This window comes from Prunus mume, linkage group LG8 (assembly GCF_029339155.1).
Source record: "Prunus mume cultivar Tortuosa linkage group LG8, ASM2933915v1, whole genome shotgun sequence".
In the NCBI taxonomy this organism is placed as follows: Eukaryota; Viridiplantae; Streptophyta; class Magnoliopsida; order Rosales; family Rosaceae; genus Prunus; species Prunus mume.
This window is the reverse complement of record NC_142705.1, coordinates 21628898-21642895: the sequence shown is the minus strand read 5'-3', so window position 1 is coordinate 21642895 and position 13998 is coordinate 21628898.

Sequence of the window (13998 nt, the reverse complement as noted above, 5' to 3'; positions counted from 1 at the left end):
ACATATCGAATGGCCTCACAAGCTCAACATAATAGGAAGAGGGAGTCCGAAGAAGTCAACAATCCCACGTGGCAACCTCGGGATAAAAAGCCAAGAATGGCAACCGATAAAAAGTCAAGAATGGCTAAGTCACATAGCAACTCGCTATAGAAGAAGTGATTGAAGGGTTCATGACATCAAGTTGATTCCAAGAATCAAGATCAAATCCTCTTATATATGTATTCAGATTTTTCTTCTCCGCCTTCTCGTGATAAGGTAATTCTCCCAAGAAGATGTTACAATCTCGTAGAGGGATAAGGTGAAAGCAGTGGAGCTGTCCAAAAGGAATCAAACTAACCATCACTGTAAATATCACAAGGGCAATGAAAACAGGAAGTGATCGCTTATCCGAGAGCCTATCTCACAAAATCAAGAAGAAGAGGAAAAGGGGGAAAATATCTTTGCCAATAATAAAACACAATCACCCTACTCCGAGAAGAAATGCTTTTTCTATAAATACAAGAAGGAGGAACAGGTAGAACACACTCAAAAAAACAACCAAAAATCAATCAAAAACAAAACTCAAAATGATCACTTGATCTCAAAAACCTTCAAAACATCAAGCAAACAAAGCTCATTGAGCTAAGACACCAACACAAACAACTCAAAATCAACTGTAAGCTCACTTGAATTCCAAGTGAAAACCACTTAGATTAGAATTCCTGTCTGGACTTAGAAAATATATATTCAAAACGAGATTTCTCATATAAATTTGGTTTAGCAAAACCAAGACAGTAGCTTGAGCTTTTCCCAAACATGAAACCTCAACAAATTTTACAAGGCGCTCTAGCCCATCAAGTCCTCAGAATACCTACTACTTACACCCATAAGCCGCAGTCACTTAATTGTTTCACAAAAGCTTAGTACATTGAAGCTCACAATCAACTTTTGTATCGATTTATAGTTGAAGCTTAGCAATCAGTAGTTGTCAACATTCCACCACTTACATCTCAAATTAGCTCGATAGTCATCTACTCCAATGGATAACATCCAAATTGCATATTCCAAATACTGTACATTTAAATTAAATTTTGTATCAGAGCTCTCCCATCCAGTAAATGGAGTTCCAACTAGATTCATCTCCTAGCATGAGTATTTATTGTTATAGTTTTGTAAAGGTGCTCGCTTAAAATGCTTTTAAATTCCATCAACCATTCTAGCTGTAATGTTCAAGTATATCGAGATAAATTGTTAAAGTCCTCACCAAATTGAGGTAAGAAAAGAACTTACTTGGGAGATATTCTCACCAAATTCACAATCGCTTGTTTTAGAAATCAAGAACTTGGGGCGCAAGTTATCCATTCCAAACTAATTCTGCTAGAATTTTTATTACTAGCAAGGCACGCCAAGACACCAAAGAAAGCTCGACTTGTTGACCACTTTATGGTCTCAAGGCGTGGGGAACTTTGCCCTTCCATCACAGGAGTAAACGCAAAACGGGCAAACAGGTATTATTTGATTGTAACTAGGTTAAGGATTTGTGTATTATAAATAGCATAGGGCTGGCCTCAGAAGGGATCCATACTTTCACTACCAAAAACCCACTTGCAAAGAGAAGTCTGTTGTCGCCGGCCACCTTGGAGCTTTTGGGAGTTTTTGAGGTCATCTTGATGTCTACCATCAACCACTCTGTGATTCTCAATAAGTTTATCATGTTCTAATTTCCTTTTTGCTAGGGCTATAATGTAGCCTAGCCATGAATACCTTATTTCTGTGTTTATGTTAATTTGATATTATTTTCCATGTTAAGTATCTTTTACCATTCTTAATGCTTTGAGTGCTTGATCACCACTTAATTGAATTGATGCTTGAGTTGACGATAGGAATATCCAACTTAGGATTTTGCTTCTAGTAATTGATACCATAGGTTACTTGAGTGAACTGGAAGGTTAATCGAGGCTTGTGTGGTTTCTATAAATTTCCATAGAACTTAATGGGTTTCTACCTCTTAGTTCTACATCTAGGCATAGAATGGGACGGTTGTAGGAATACTTTTGGTATAGACAGGCATGTCATATTGAATAATTAAGGGGAATTTACCATTAACATGGATAATAATTAGGATTAACGCTAGAGGATAGTTAGAATTGGCTGTGGTGAAATTGGACCCTAGTGCTATCGGTGTTGATTTTATTATTGTTTATGTTTAGTTCATTCTTATTGAGTTACTTACGTAATTCAAATCAACCTCTACCATCGGTGTTTGCTCGAATTTTATTATTGTTTATGTTAGTTCATTCTTGTTAGTTACTTACGTAATTCAAATCAAAGCCTCACCATTCGAACATCCAAATAAAGTTTAGGATTAATCATAATCAATACTCAGTTAATTAGTCTTAGGCTCTGCTGAACGATACTCACTTACCACTACACTATTTTGCTACAATTTTGTGTTCTACAATTTTGTTAACACATTGGGACATTCTTATTTCCAATGGGTAAAGCTAGGAATTGGAAAATGAATATTTCCTATGGGTAAAAGAGTTATGAAAAATATCTTATTTGTTCACCCACATAGGAGAACTCCAAGTAATGGGCTTGGACTTCGATGCTCCCAAGTAGCTAACACAAAGTCTCCATTATCCAAGACCTTCCATGGGTCTTGTGGACCTCTATAACCTTCCACACCACAATCCCTCTTGCAAGTCCCGTAAACCACGTGACTTGGGTTCATGTAAGCTTGGTAGGTGATTGGCATGAGAAAAATGTATTAGTGGTTTGGCATGACATGTACACTATTTCTATATTTATTTAATGAATTAATTCCCAAAATACAGTTTGAATTAACGCATGACCAACATTATATGTTATATTGGGCTTTAAATGACATTGGGCTTCCCGTGACTTTTTTGAGCCTCAACAACTATTTTATTTATTTATTAATCTTTTTATTGTCACAAGTAGTTAAGGACAAATTTTATTTATTTATTGTTATAATAAGAAATAGTTATTATTGATTTATAAAAAAAATACGAAGCAACTATGGTGTTGAATATTGATAAATTTTCTCTAGTGAGACCAAACACAACAACATGTTGAATTGATCTAGAGAGAATCTCGCACAACCCAAAAAATGACTAAATCCCATATCCAACAACCAAAAGCACATGACTCAAACCAGCAATACAGATGTGCCATGCAATAGTAGAAATGGCAATCCGTATCGAAAGCCGAAAGCTAAAAAGAAATAAGGGAGCTTTAGTTTTAAAACACAATATAGCTTTAGTTTCATCTAATTAGCATAAGGCCAAAGCCCAAAAAGTGGTACCTATAATTTCACAATGATATAATTAAAAAATATCAAAATTACACACAATGCCACTCCTTTTAAGGCAAAAACACTATGCCAAAATAGAAGATTTTGTGTCATTAAAGAGACTCGAACCTTGAGCCTCAAAGGAGGACGGCTCACTCACAAACCACTACACCAAACTTGTTTTTTGTAATATTTATTTAGTTACACAATATCTATATAAACAATCAACAGTTAAAAAAATCATTTCAACACATATTCACGCAAAAATTGCAAATAAAAACATAAAATTGCAACAAAAATACAATGTAGATATCAATTATGTAAAAATTAAAAATTAAAAAAACTGCAAACAAAAATTGCAAACAAAAACAAAAATTAATTTTATAGAAGCAAAAATTGCACTGCAGAGTGGGAAAAAATAAACATGATGAAAGTACTAGAGCACAAACAGAAACTAAAATACAGAGTCTGGGCAAAAATGCACCTACTAATAAGTGAGGAACTAAAAGTCAAAACCATGGTGAAAGTACTAGAAAATTATACAAAAATATCTAACCAAACAGCACCTCAAACTCAAATCTGATAAAAAAAGCCAAAGTAAAAAATAAAAATTACATCAAAGAGTTGAAAAATCAACTTATAAAAAGCACAAAATAACTAGAAAATTAAAATAACAATTTGATCAAGAATATACATACCTCAACAACAACAACAAACTGAGCTTCACATCAAAACATGAATACTGCAATAGAAGAAGATCGACAAATGTACTGCAATTTCTAGAAAAACCAAAAGTTCTCATATTTAAGTGGGATTTTAAAACAAAAACAATGTAGATATCAATGATGTAAACAAAAAAAATGCAAAAAAATGCAAAAAAAACTAATAAAAAACTAATTTCATAGAAACAAAAACTACACTCCAGAGTATGAGGAAAAATAAATATATTAATAAGTGAGGAACCAAAATGGTAAAACCATAATGAAAGTACTAAAATGAAAACTGTAATGCACAAACGAAACCGCAATACGTAAATGGAAAGCTGCAATCTTGATGCGAATCAAAATGCTCAGTTCTAGAGTTAAACAAAACAAAACAAAACAAAACATTATTTTTTTTATTCAAGACATGTTGGGAGAGTGACAATCAAAAAAGATTGCCTAAAATGTAAAATAGGTTATTCATGTTTTTGTTTTCTACATTCTGATTTCATTTTACAATCTGATGCTTTTTTTACAATCAGATTTCTATTATCTGTAATGCAATTTCCCAAAAAAAAAAGAAGAAGAAGATTTGGTGTCGTTGAAGATCGCCCTTCATCTTCGAGAACTTGATTGAGTATAAGAATGCTGCTTCATGTCAAAATTTCATGTTCTTGTTCACCTAAACTAAAGAGTTGGGATAATGGTAATGAAATCAATGTTGTTTTCCTTAGCCAATCACAATGCGTGGTTCAATAACAAAATGCAAAATGAAAAGACATATGAAAAAAAACGATAATAATGAAACCAATATTGGAGAGATCAACTAAAAATATGTCACCACCAATGCAAATGTCGAAGAACTCCCCTCCTTCCGATTACGGCAAAACCTAGTAGTCTTGCACTGAGTAGAATCACAACTTCAACTCCTCAGCATCCAATCCCTAGTTGTCCATCAACACACACACACACACACACACACACACACACACACTCACTCTCTCTCTCTCTCTCTCTCTCTCTCTCTCTCTCTCTTCGGAACAGGCAAACACTGTTCAAAAAAGTCAAATTCTACAATGCGGGCTCACACAATGCAAACTCCCTTCAAATCCAAATGAAACCCCAACACTTTGCACATCAACCACCGATCAAAATGGAAACTGCAATGCAAAAGCGGAGCTGCAATCAACAAATGAAAATTGCTTTGGATCGTTCTAGCCAAAATTGAACTCGCTGTTTGGTTTATTTTGGGAGATGAAATAAAAAGTGATGGCAAGCAACTTTCGTGAGGAATGATGGCAAGATAAGGTCGTTACAGCGATGAAAAGTAGCTGTGAAATTGGGTTCGACAAGCCCATATTGGCCTTGAACTTTGGCTATTTTGGGAGATGATAGAAAAGGTGATGGCGAGCAATTTTAGTGAAGGAATAACATCAAGATAAGGTTATTCTGACGATGGATAGTAGCTGTAAATTGGGTTTCACGCAAGCGCGACAATTTGGATTATTCAAGCCAAAATTGGCCATGAACTCTAGCTTTTTGGGTTAGGTATTTTGGGAGATGATAGAAAGGTGATGGCGAGATTTCGTAAAGGCGATGATGAGTTAAGGTCGATTACGGTGATGGAAAGTCGTCATGAAATTAGGTTTACAGCTGGGAGGTGACTACTAGATGTTCCAGCCATAATTGTCCATGAGCATGACTATTTAGTCAGTATTTGGGAAGATGAAAGAGAATGATGATGATGATGATGGTATGGAGTCACCACTTTGGCCAGCACTTTACCTTACGGGCCGACCGGTGTGAGCAGGGATTAGTGGGTTGTAGTTAAGGCTTAAAGGTGCCACCATAGTTAGGGCCCATCGAACCACCTCGTGGTTCAAACCAAAAAAAAGAAGAAGAGAATGATGACAGCAACTTTCGAAGAATAGCTGAAGAAATAAGGTCGTATACGGTGATAGAAAGTTGCCTTGAAACTGGGAATGTGGCTGCTCTGTTTTCCAATTGAGAGAAAGAGAGAGAGAGAGAGAGAGAGAGAGAGAGGAGGATGAAATCTGATTTTTGCAGGGCTTTTCAACAAAAAAAGGTAAAATTTTATTTTACTTTTCTAATTTAGACAGACCTAGTGAATCTGGGCCTCCTCTTTGGCCAAATTCAAATCAAAATTTGAAAACTATGTATTAAAACCCAAAAAGAAATACTTTATGTCTCAAATCCTAATTAGTAAAAATTGTTATGTCTAATACCTAATTTTTCTAAGAAATAAAATACCTAAAGACAAACAATAGTAAACTCTTAAGGAGTTCTTGAAAATTATTTGTTTGTACTAAAAAATAGATGATAAGTAGTGGGCCCAAACTTAAGGATGAGGTGTGATTTAATCTGCCTTGATAAGCACTTCCCTTCGGCAGGCTAAGGATTATCTACAAAGAGAGAGAGAGAGAGAGAGAGAGTGAGTGAAGAGCAAAATGTAAGACCTAAGGCACACGTGTGATACTGGCTGAAGACCCTCCGATGCTAAAAGTTAACCAAAAGAAAGAGGAGTTAGCTACTAACAAAGTAAGGGCATAATTGTCGAATGGCTATTACCTTGTACCCTAGGGGGCAATAGGCTCTATTTATAGAGGTTTTGGGGTGTCCTCTTGTTGTGAACTTTCGATGTGGGACACGTGGGGGTACCTTGGGAGGTTGCCACGTGTCCTAGCGAATATACTAGTGAGGGACCGGAGAGATTCGTACAAGATACGTTATGGGAGGTCGAATCAACATGGGGTGCCAAGGGCACCTGCCGACCGTCGATTTGAAAGCTGCGAGAATAGGTCGGATAGTGCGCAATCAGTCATAGGTGTTGGTGGCACCAATCGATCGCGAGGCTAGGCTGGCTAGCATAGGCCTTGCCTGGTGTTAGGTCTTTACCATATGTTATGGTATGAGAGGCCGGTCAGATCTGGTACAAACATTAGTCCCCAAGTTTCCGATTGAGAAGGGACTTCTTGGTTAGGACTTGCGTGTCTTGGCATCTGACCCAAACCTCGATATAGAGATTTTAGCTTGCTTCTTTGTAGTTGCCGATGATAGTCCGTTGTCCCCAAGTCTTGGCCGAGGACGTTCTCGAGAAGAAAGGTACTCAATCCTCTGCGCTGTTGTTGGTGTGCAAGGATGAACGGGAGGCGAGGTAAACTTAACCCTGAGCCCTTGTCGTTTGACATGCTTTGTCGATTGGAACGGGCTCTCGAATCGTGAAGTACTTCTTAAATTTGTTGGGGTTAGTTTGTTGGGATTAGTTTGTTGGGATAAGAATCTTCACTTATCATGATGCCTAGGCTTCCGTGCAAGCATGTGGTGGTAATGAATGCTAGGAGTGGATACGTGTCGGAGAAGTGCTGCCATAATTATTACTCCATTTCGCTTCCCGATGCTAGGGCTTCAGTATAAAAGGTGAAGGGTTATGCCCAAGGGAACACTTGGTGTTTGAGACCAAAACTTGAGCTTGAGAGAGGCAATTTCCGTGAGTAATTTACAGCGAGTAGGCGATTCCTACAAGAGGCTTTTTCCGTTAATCGGAACCACAGTGTAAAACAAGGTTTGCGATCTGTGCTCATTTACTTATGAATCGAAGTGCATGATTTGTTCGCAGTTTTGCATGAACATTTGTAGTCATATATGAATGTCGGGTACTGTATAAGAGCAAAGTCTTTAATGCATTAGGATCAATAGTTTGATTCATGCATGGCATTTATCTTCCTTTCGTTTCTGTTTGTAGATGTTAGAGAGCGAGTCAGAGTATGTGGATAATCCTATTGCATTCGATGGGGAATCTTCAAACGATAAGCATGCTACCATTTATGAAGGTGCCGACGCTAAGAGCATCAATTTTGATGCGCCTGCCGAAGTAGGCAGTTGTGTAGTGGTGGGTGCCGATGCTAGGAGCACTCCACCACGTGCATCAAGTTCAACTCGGGTGGCTAACTCATGCCACTATGTAGAGGCCTCTACATCCGATCGTGGTGGTCAAGCAGTCGAGGTCTCGACGTCTTATCCGGGAGAAGGGTTCATGAGAGTCGTGTGATAGAAAAGGAAAGGATACCGATGACGCAACCAACTAGCCTAGTGTTCAATGTTGACCACTTGGTGCCGAATATACTTATAGAATAAGAGTTGGCCAAAATAAGAGTAGAGTATGACATTCCATCATTGGTAACCATGCGTATTCCTTCGCTACAAGCTAAGCAATCCTGATGGCAAGGTTGTGTTTATTATTGACGTCTTCAAGCACGGCCTTCGGCTATCGTTGAGGCCATCGGTGTAGAAAATATTGGCGCAAATTGGGTATGGGTCAGACCAATTCAACCCAAAATTTTAGATTACCCTGCTAGGTACAATCACGGAATTTGATGTTGCCAAAGAAGGGGTGTCGAGCTATGAACATTTCGTGCACCTGTACAGCATGTCAAGAGTGAAGAGCTCAGACCAATGGGGTTAGACTTAGTCCAACTGCCTACATGCTGATGAGCATGGGCATTTTTTTACTGGGGTGTTGAGCTTAACAAAAGGCTTGCAGGCATTGGTGGGTGTGAAAGAAAAGCAAGAATGAGGAGAAATTTAGGTTTTGTAAGGATTGAAATTGTATATTCAATAATTATGAGACTATACATTTGTCTATATATATACACTTGAAATGGAAATATCTAGACTAAAGTTTGTTACAGGAAAAATGGAGATATTGACAAGTGTACAGTAGTGATGAAGCTTAGCTGTTTCCTCATCTTTTTCTAGAACTTATTCCAGGTGTAAGTCTGCTGTGCTCAATTATATTCTTTGTTGTGTGCTCTTGATTTGTTGTTCTAGAAGACAGAGGCTGTATGAGAGTGATCTTTGTGTGTTCTTCATTGCTCTGTTTATCATCCCCCTTCAAGCGAAGACGAGGGTGACGAGTAATGAGCTTACGAGCAATGAGCTTGGATCGAAGGGTGAGGAAGCGTTCAGCAGGGAGGCCCTTTGTAAAAATGTCAGCAATTTGTGAATGAGAGGGAAGATGTTGAATGGCAATGGCTCTAGAGGTCACTAAATTTCAAATAAAGTGATAGTCCACTTCAATGTGCTTTGTCCGGGTGTGAAAAATGGGGTTGGTAGCGAGTGCAATGGCTGAGATGTTGTTGCAATGAAAAAATGGTGGACAGTTCAAGAAGACATGGAGTTCTTTTAAGAGAGAACAAATCCACAAGACATCAGTAGTTGTTGTGGCTAGTGGACGATATTCAGCTTGAGTTGATGGCGAGCCACGATGGTTTGCTTTGCAGACCAAGTGATGAGATTAGCACTGAGGAATATCAGGACCCAGTAGTGGACCGGCGATCATTAGGATCGCCAGCCCAATCAGCATCACAAAAAGTAGTGACATGAGGCTTGCCTTTATGAATTGGTAGACCATAATCTGGAGTGGCTTTGAGATATCGAAGGATTCGCTTGATAGCAGTAGAGGTGAGTTATGGTAGGAGCATGGAGAAGTTGGCAGACTTGGTTGGTGAATATGAGATATCAAGGCGAGTCTAAGTTAAGTATTGAAGAGCGCCAACACTAGATCTGTAGGAAGTGGGATTGGAGAGAAGTTCACCAGAGTCTGAAGCCAATTTTGTTGTGATTGCTGGAGAGGGAAATGGTTTGGCATCAAGCATGTCAGTTTTGGAAAGAAGATCAGTGGTGTACTTTGTTTGGCTGAGAAAAAGGCTAGAGGCAATTCTATGCACTTCGATACCTAAGAAGTAGTGAAGAGGGCCTAAATCCTTGATTGCAAATTGAGAACCAAGCGGTGAGATCAACTGAGTGCAATAAGAGGGGTTGTTGCCTGTGAGAACAATGTCATCAACATAAACAAGGATGAACATAGCAGAACTATCGATTTTGAGGAAGAGTGAGGTGTCTGCAGCAGATGTTTGAAAACCCAAGGAAAGAAGAGCATCATGTAATTCTTCGTACCAGGCACGTGGGGCCTGTTTAAGACCATAGAGAGAACGGTGTAATTTACAGACCTAATTTGGCTTTTGAGGATCCTCGAACCCAGGTGGTTGTGTCATGAATACCTCCTCAGTAAGATGGCCATGTAGGAAGGCATTAGTAACATCAAGTTGAGAAATATGCCAATCATTTTGTACTGCAATAGATAATAGGATATGGATGGTAACAGGTTGTGCAACGGGACTGAAGGTCTCAATGTAGTCGATACCTTCAAGTTGATTGAAGCCCTTGGCAACAAGGCGAGCCTTATACCTTTCAATGGAGCCATCCGCATGTTGTTTGATCCGAAAAACCCACTTGGAGCCAACTAGATTTTGAGCAGAGTGAGGAGGAACTAGAGTCCATGTGTGAGTCCGTTGTAAGGCAGTAAGCTCATCATGCATTGCCTAAAGCTAGTGAGGATCTTTGGTTGCTTGTGTATAAGTTGTAGGGATTGATGGAGTTGGAGGGGAAGCAAATAAAGCGATGGGAAAAGGGTGTCTAGGCTTGGTAATGCCTGATTTGGAGCGGGTTTGCATTGGATGAGTGGGAATAGGTGGGGGAGGAGGAGGTGGTGGTGGTGGTGGTGGCAAGGGTGAGTCTTGCTTAGAGGATGTGGAAGGAATATGATGAGAGTTGGAATGAGAGGAAGATAAGGATGCGGAAACTGGGGGAGAGGGGTGGTGAATGAGATGGAAGAGTCTGCAGGTGAAAGGAAGGAATGAAGATAAGTTGGTGTGTTGGTAGGCTATGGTGGTGAGGATGGGGAGGGTGAGAGTGAGGCTTTCTGTGTAAAAGGAAAACTATTTTCATCAAACACCACATGGCGAGAGGTATAAACTCAACCGGAGGCGAGATCAAGGCAACGATACCCTTTTTTATTGGCACCATAACCAAGAAAGACACATGCTTTGCTGCGGAATTCCAGCTTGTTGGGAGAGTAAGGCTGGAGCCATGGAAAGCAAGCACATCCATAGACTTTGAGAAAGGCGTAGTCTGGTGTGCAGTGAAATAACTTCTAGAGGGGACTCAGTTTCTGCAAAGATGAAGATGGTAAGCGATTAATGAGATAAACAGATGTTTGAGCAACCTCAACCCAGTATTTGATGGGCAGAGAAGATTGTGCAAATAGGGTTTGAGTGACCTCAATTATATGGCGGTGTTTACGTTCGGACATGCCATTTTGTTCGGTGTATGTGGACATGTGAACTGTGGAACAATCCCATGACTGGTAAGAAATTGTCAATTGAATTCCGGTGTATTCACCACCGTCATCGCACGGACGTGCTTTGATTTTGTGGTCAAACTGTTTTTCAACTAATAATTTAAATTGGTGAAAAGTGGAGAGTATGCCTAAGATTTATATTGAAGAGGAAATAACCAAGTGAAACGGGAGAAGTCATCAATAAATATGATATAATATCTATTGCAGATCTGAGAGGATACTGAGGGGCCCCAAATGTCGGTGTGAATTAATTCTAATGGAAAAGAAGAACTACAGGTGGATTTATTAAAGGGCAACTTGTGACTTTTGCCTAATTGACAATCAACGCAGACACAGTTGGTGATGGATGGGCCTTGAAGAGGAAGAGAACGAGTGGAGAAAAGATGTTGGAGGGTCTGAGCAGAGGGGTGGCCTGTCGTTTATGCGAGAAGGAAGTAGAGGCTTTGTGCTGAGAAAGCGATAGGTGAAACATGTTGAACTTGAGAAGGGTTGATGGGGTAGAGGTGACCTTCAATAGGGCCACGATATATGAGCTTCCCCGTTGCTATGTCTTTCACAAGACATTCAAAAGGAGTAAAAATTAGTATGCACTTATTATCATAAACAAATCGATGAACAGATAAAAGATTAGAAATATGTGGAACATGAAGTATGTTGTGGAGTTGAAATTGAATTAAAGCAGATCTGAGAGAGCTGCCGGTATGGGTGATATCCAAACCTTCACCATGCCAACAATCACTTTGTCAGTGCCAGGATAGGAAGATTTGAGAGATAGGTTGTTGAGGTCATGAGTGATATGGTTAGTGGCGCGTGTCGAGCATACTAGAGAGAGCTGGGGGAAGATGGCGGTGATGGAAGGTGAGTAGCATCATGGCAAAAAATTGTTGCGGAGGAGAGCGACCTTGGTAAGCATAGTTGGAGCGGTGACAACATTGGACAGCAGTGTGGTTGAGTTTGTTGCAGATTTGTGCAGCGGACTTTATAGTCTTGGGGGTAGCATGAATGTGGGAATGAGGGGTTGTGTTGAGAGGTAGTGGTGGTGTTGGGCCGAGGAGAAGAGAAAGAAGGAGTAGGGAGAAGGGGTGGTTTTGGGGGAAAACTTTGAGAAGATGGGCCTTTGGGTTTGGTATGAAAAGAAGTGGGCATAGAGGGTGTGGTGGTGTAAAAAGCCTGAAAAGAGGAAGAGGAATCATTAGGGGCTAGGGTTTCTCGTTGGAGGATTTCAATTTCTTCACTAACCAATAAGCCGTGAAGTGTATCTGGGTTAATAGGGTCTGCACGAACGCGAATGGGGGTGCCAAAGGAATCATAAGCAGGAGGTAAGCCGCGAAGGATATGGGCTATAAGATCAAGGTTGTGGAGAGGGGCACCTACGGCAGCAAGGCCATCAGTAAGAGATTTGATGCGTTCGAGATACTGCATCATGGAATCAGATCCCTTTTGAGCTTGAAGTTGGCCCTTGAGTTGAAGAATGGGGAGCGAGTGATGGCAGCAAATCATTTCTTAAGATTATCCCGAGAGTTTGGCGGAGGTGCAGCCCACAGTGTACGGAAGAACAGAGTTAGATAAGGCAGCATGAAGCCAAATCTTACAGGTACGATCTTGATAATCCACTCTGCATAAGCTGGATTTGGATAGTTAGGGGAAAGTGTGGGTGAAGGGCAGGTTTCAGAGCCATCAAGAAGACCATAGAGAGATGAGTTCTAGAGAATAGGAATAAGAAGAGATTGCCAGAGGATATAGTTGTCACGAGTAAGTTTAATGGGAAGGAGCATAGCAACGTGAGTAGGAGGAATGGCAGAGTAAGAGGAAGAGGAGGAAGAGGGAGAAGGAGAAACCTCAGTAGAGAGAGAGGAAGTAGGGGAGGCCATAGAATCAGAATACCGTGAGGTGGGAGGCTCGTGATACCATGAAAGAAAAGCAAGAAGGAGGAGAAATTTAGGTTTTGTAAGGATTGAAATTGTATATTCAACAATTATGAGACTGTACAGTTGTCTATATATATATACACTTGAAATGGAAATATCTAGCTAAAGTTTGTTACTGGAAAGATGGAGATATTGACAAGTGTACAGTAGTGATGAAGCTTAGTTGTTTCCTCCTCTATTTCTAGAACTTATTCCAGGTATAAGTCTGCTATGCTCAATTCTATTCTTTGTTGTGTGCTCTTGATTTCTTGTTCTAGAAGACAAAGGCTGTATGAGAGTGATCTTTGTGTGTTCTTCATTGCTTTGTTTATCAGGGTGCTGGTTTCTGATAGAGAGGCCTTTGAGAGGCGCATCCCTACCTAATTCGTTTTCTTATACTTCTACCCAAAGCCTTGCCATTAAAAGTACTTCCACCCATCCCATTTTGCCATAAAAAAATAGGGCCTAGGCTCCAAAAACAACCCCCACCAAGGAAAATTGCCATGGCAAGAAGTGGGTCCCATGAAATTGGACAAGCCCAAAAGCAAGACTTGCCTTAGTAAGTTATCGTCATGCTGGCATCAGTGTGACATCATCAGCCAATGTAAATACCAAAAAAATTAAAACACAAAGGAAAAAATACCAAAAAACTTAGAATTTTTTATTATATAAATACCTAGTCATGTTCTCCACTTCCCACACCAAAATCCATACAAATTCCTCTCCTCATATCTCTTGTGAATAGTGGTTTCCCTTGGGTTGCCATGAAAATGGGTGGTAATGTATCAAAAAAATTGCTAGGCCGGGCACTATTCACATTAATAGTAACTCCCCTTTCCTTTTGCCATGGCAAATCAGTGGAAGTGCTCTAAGCTA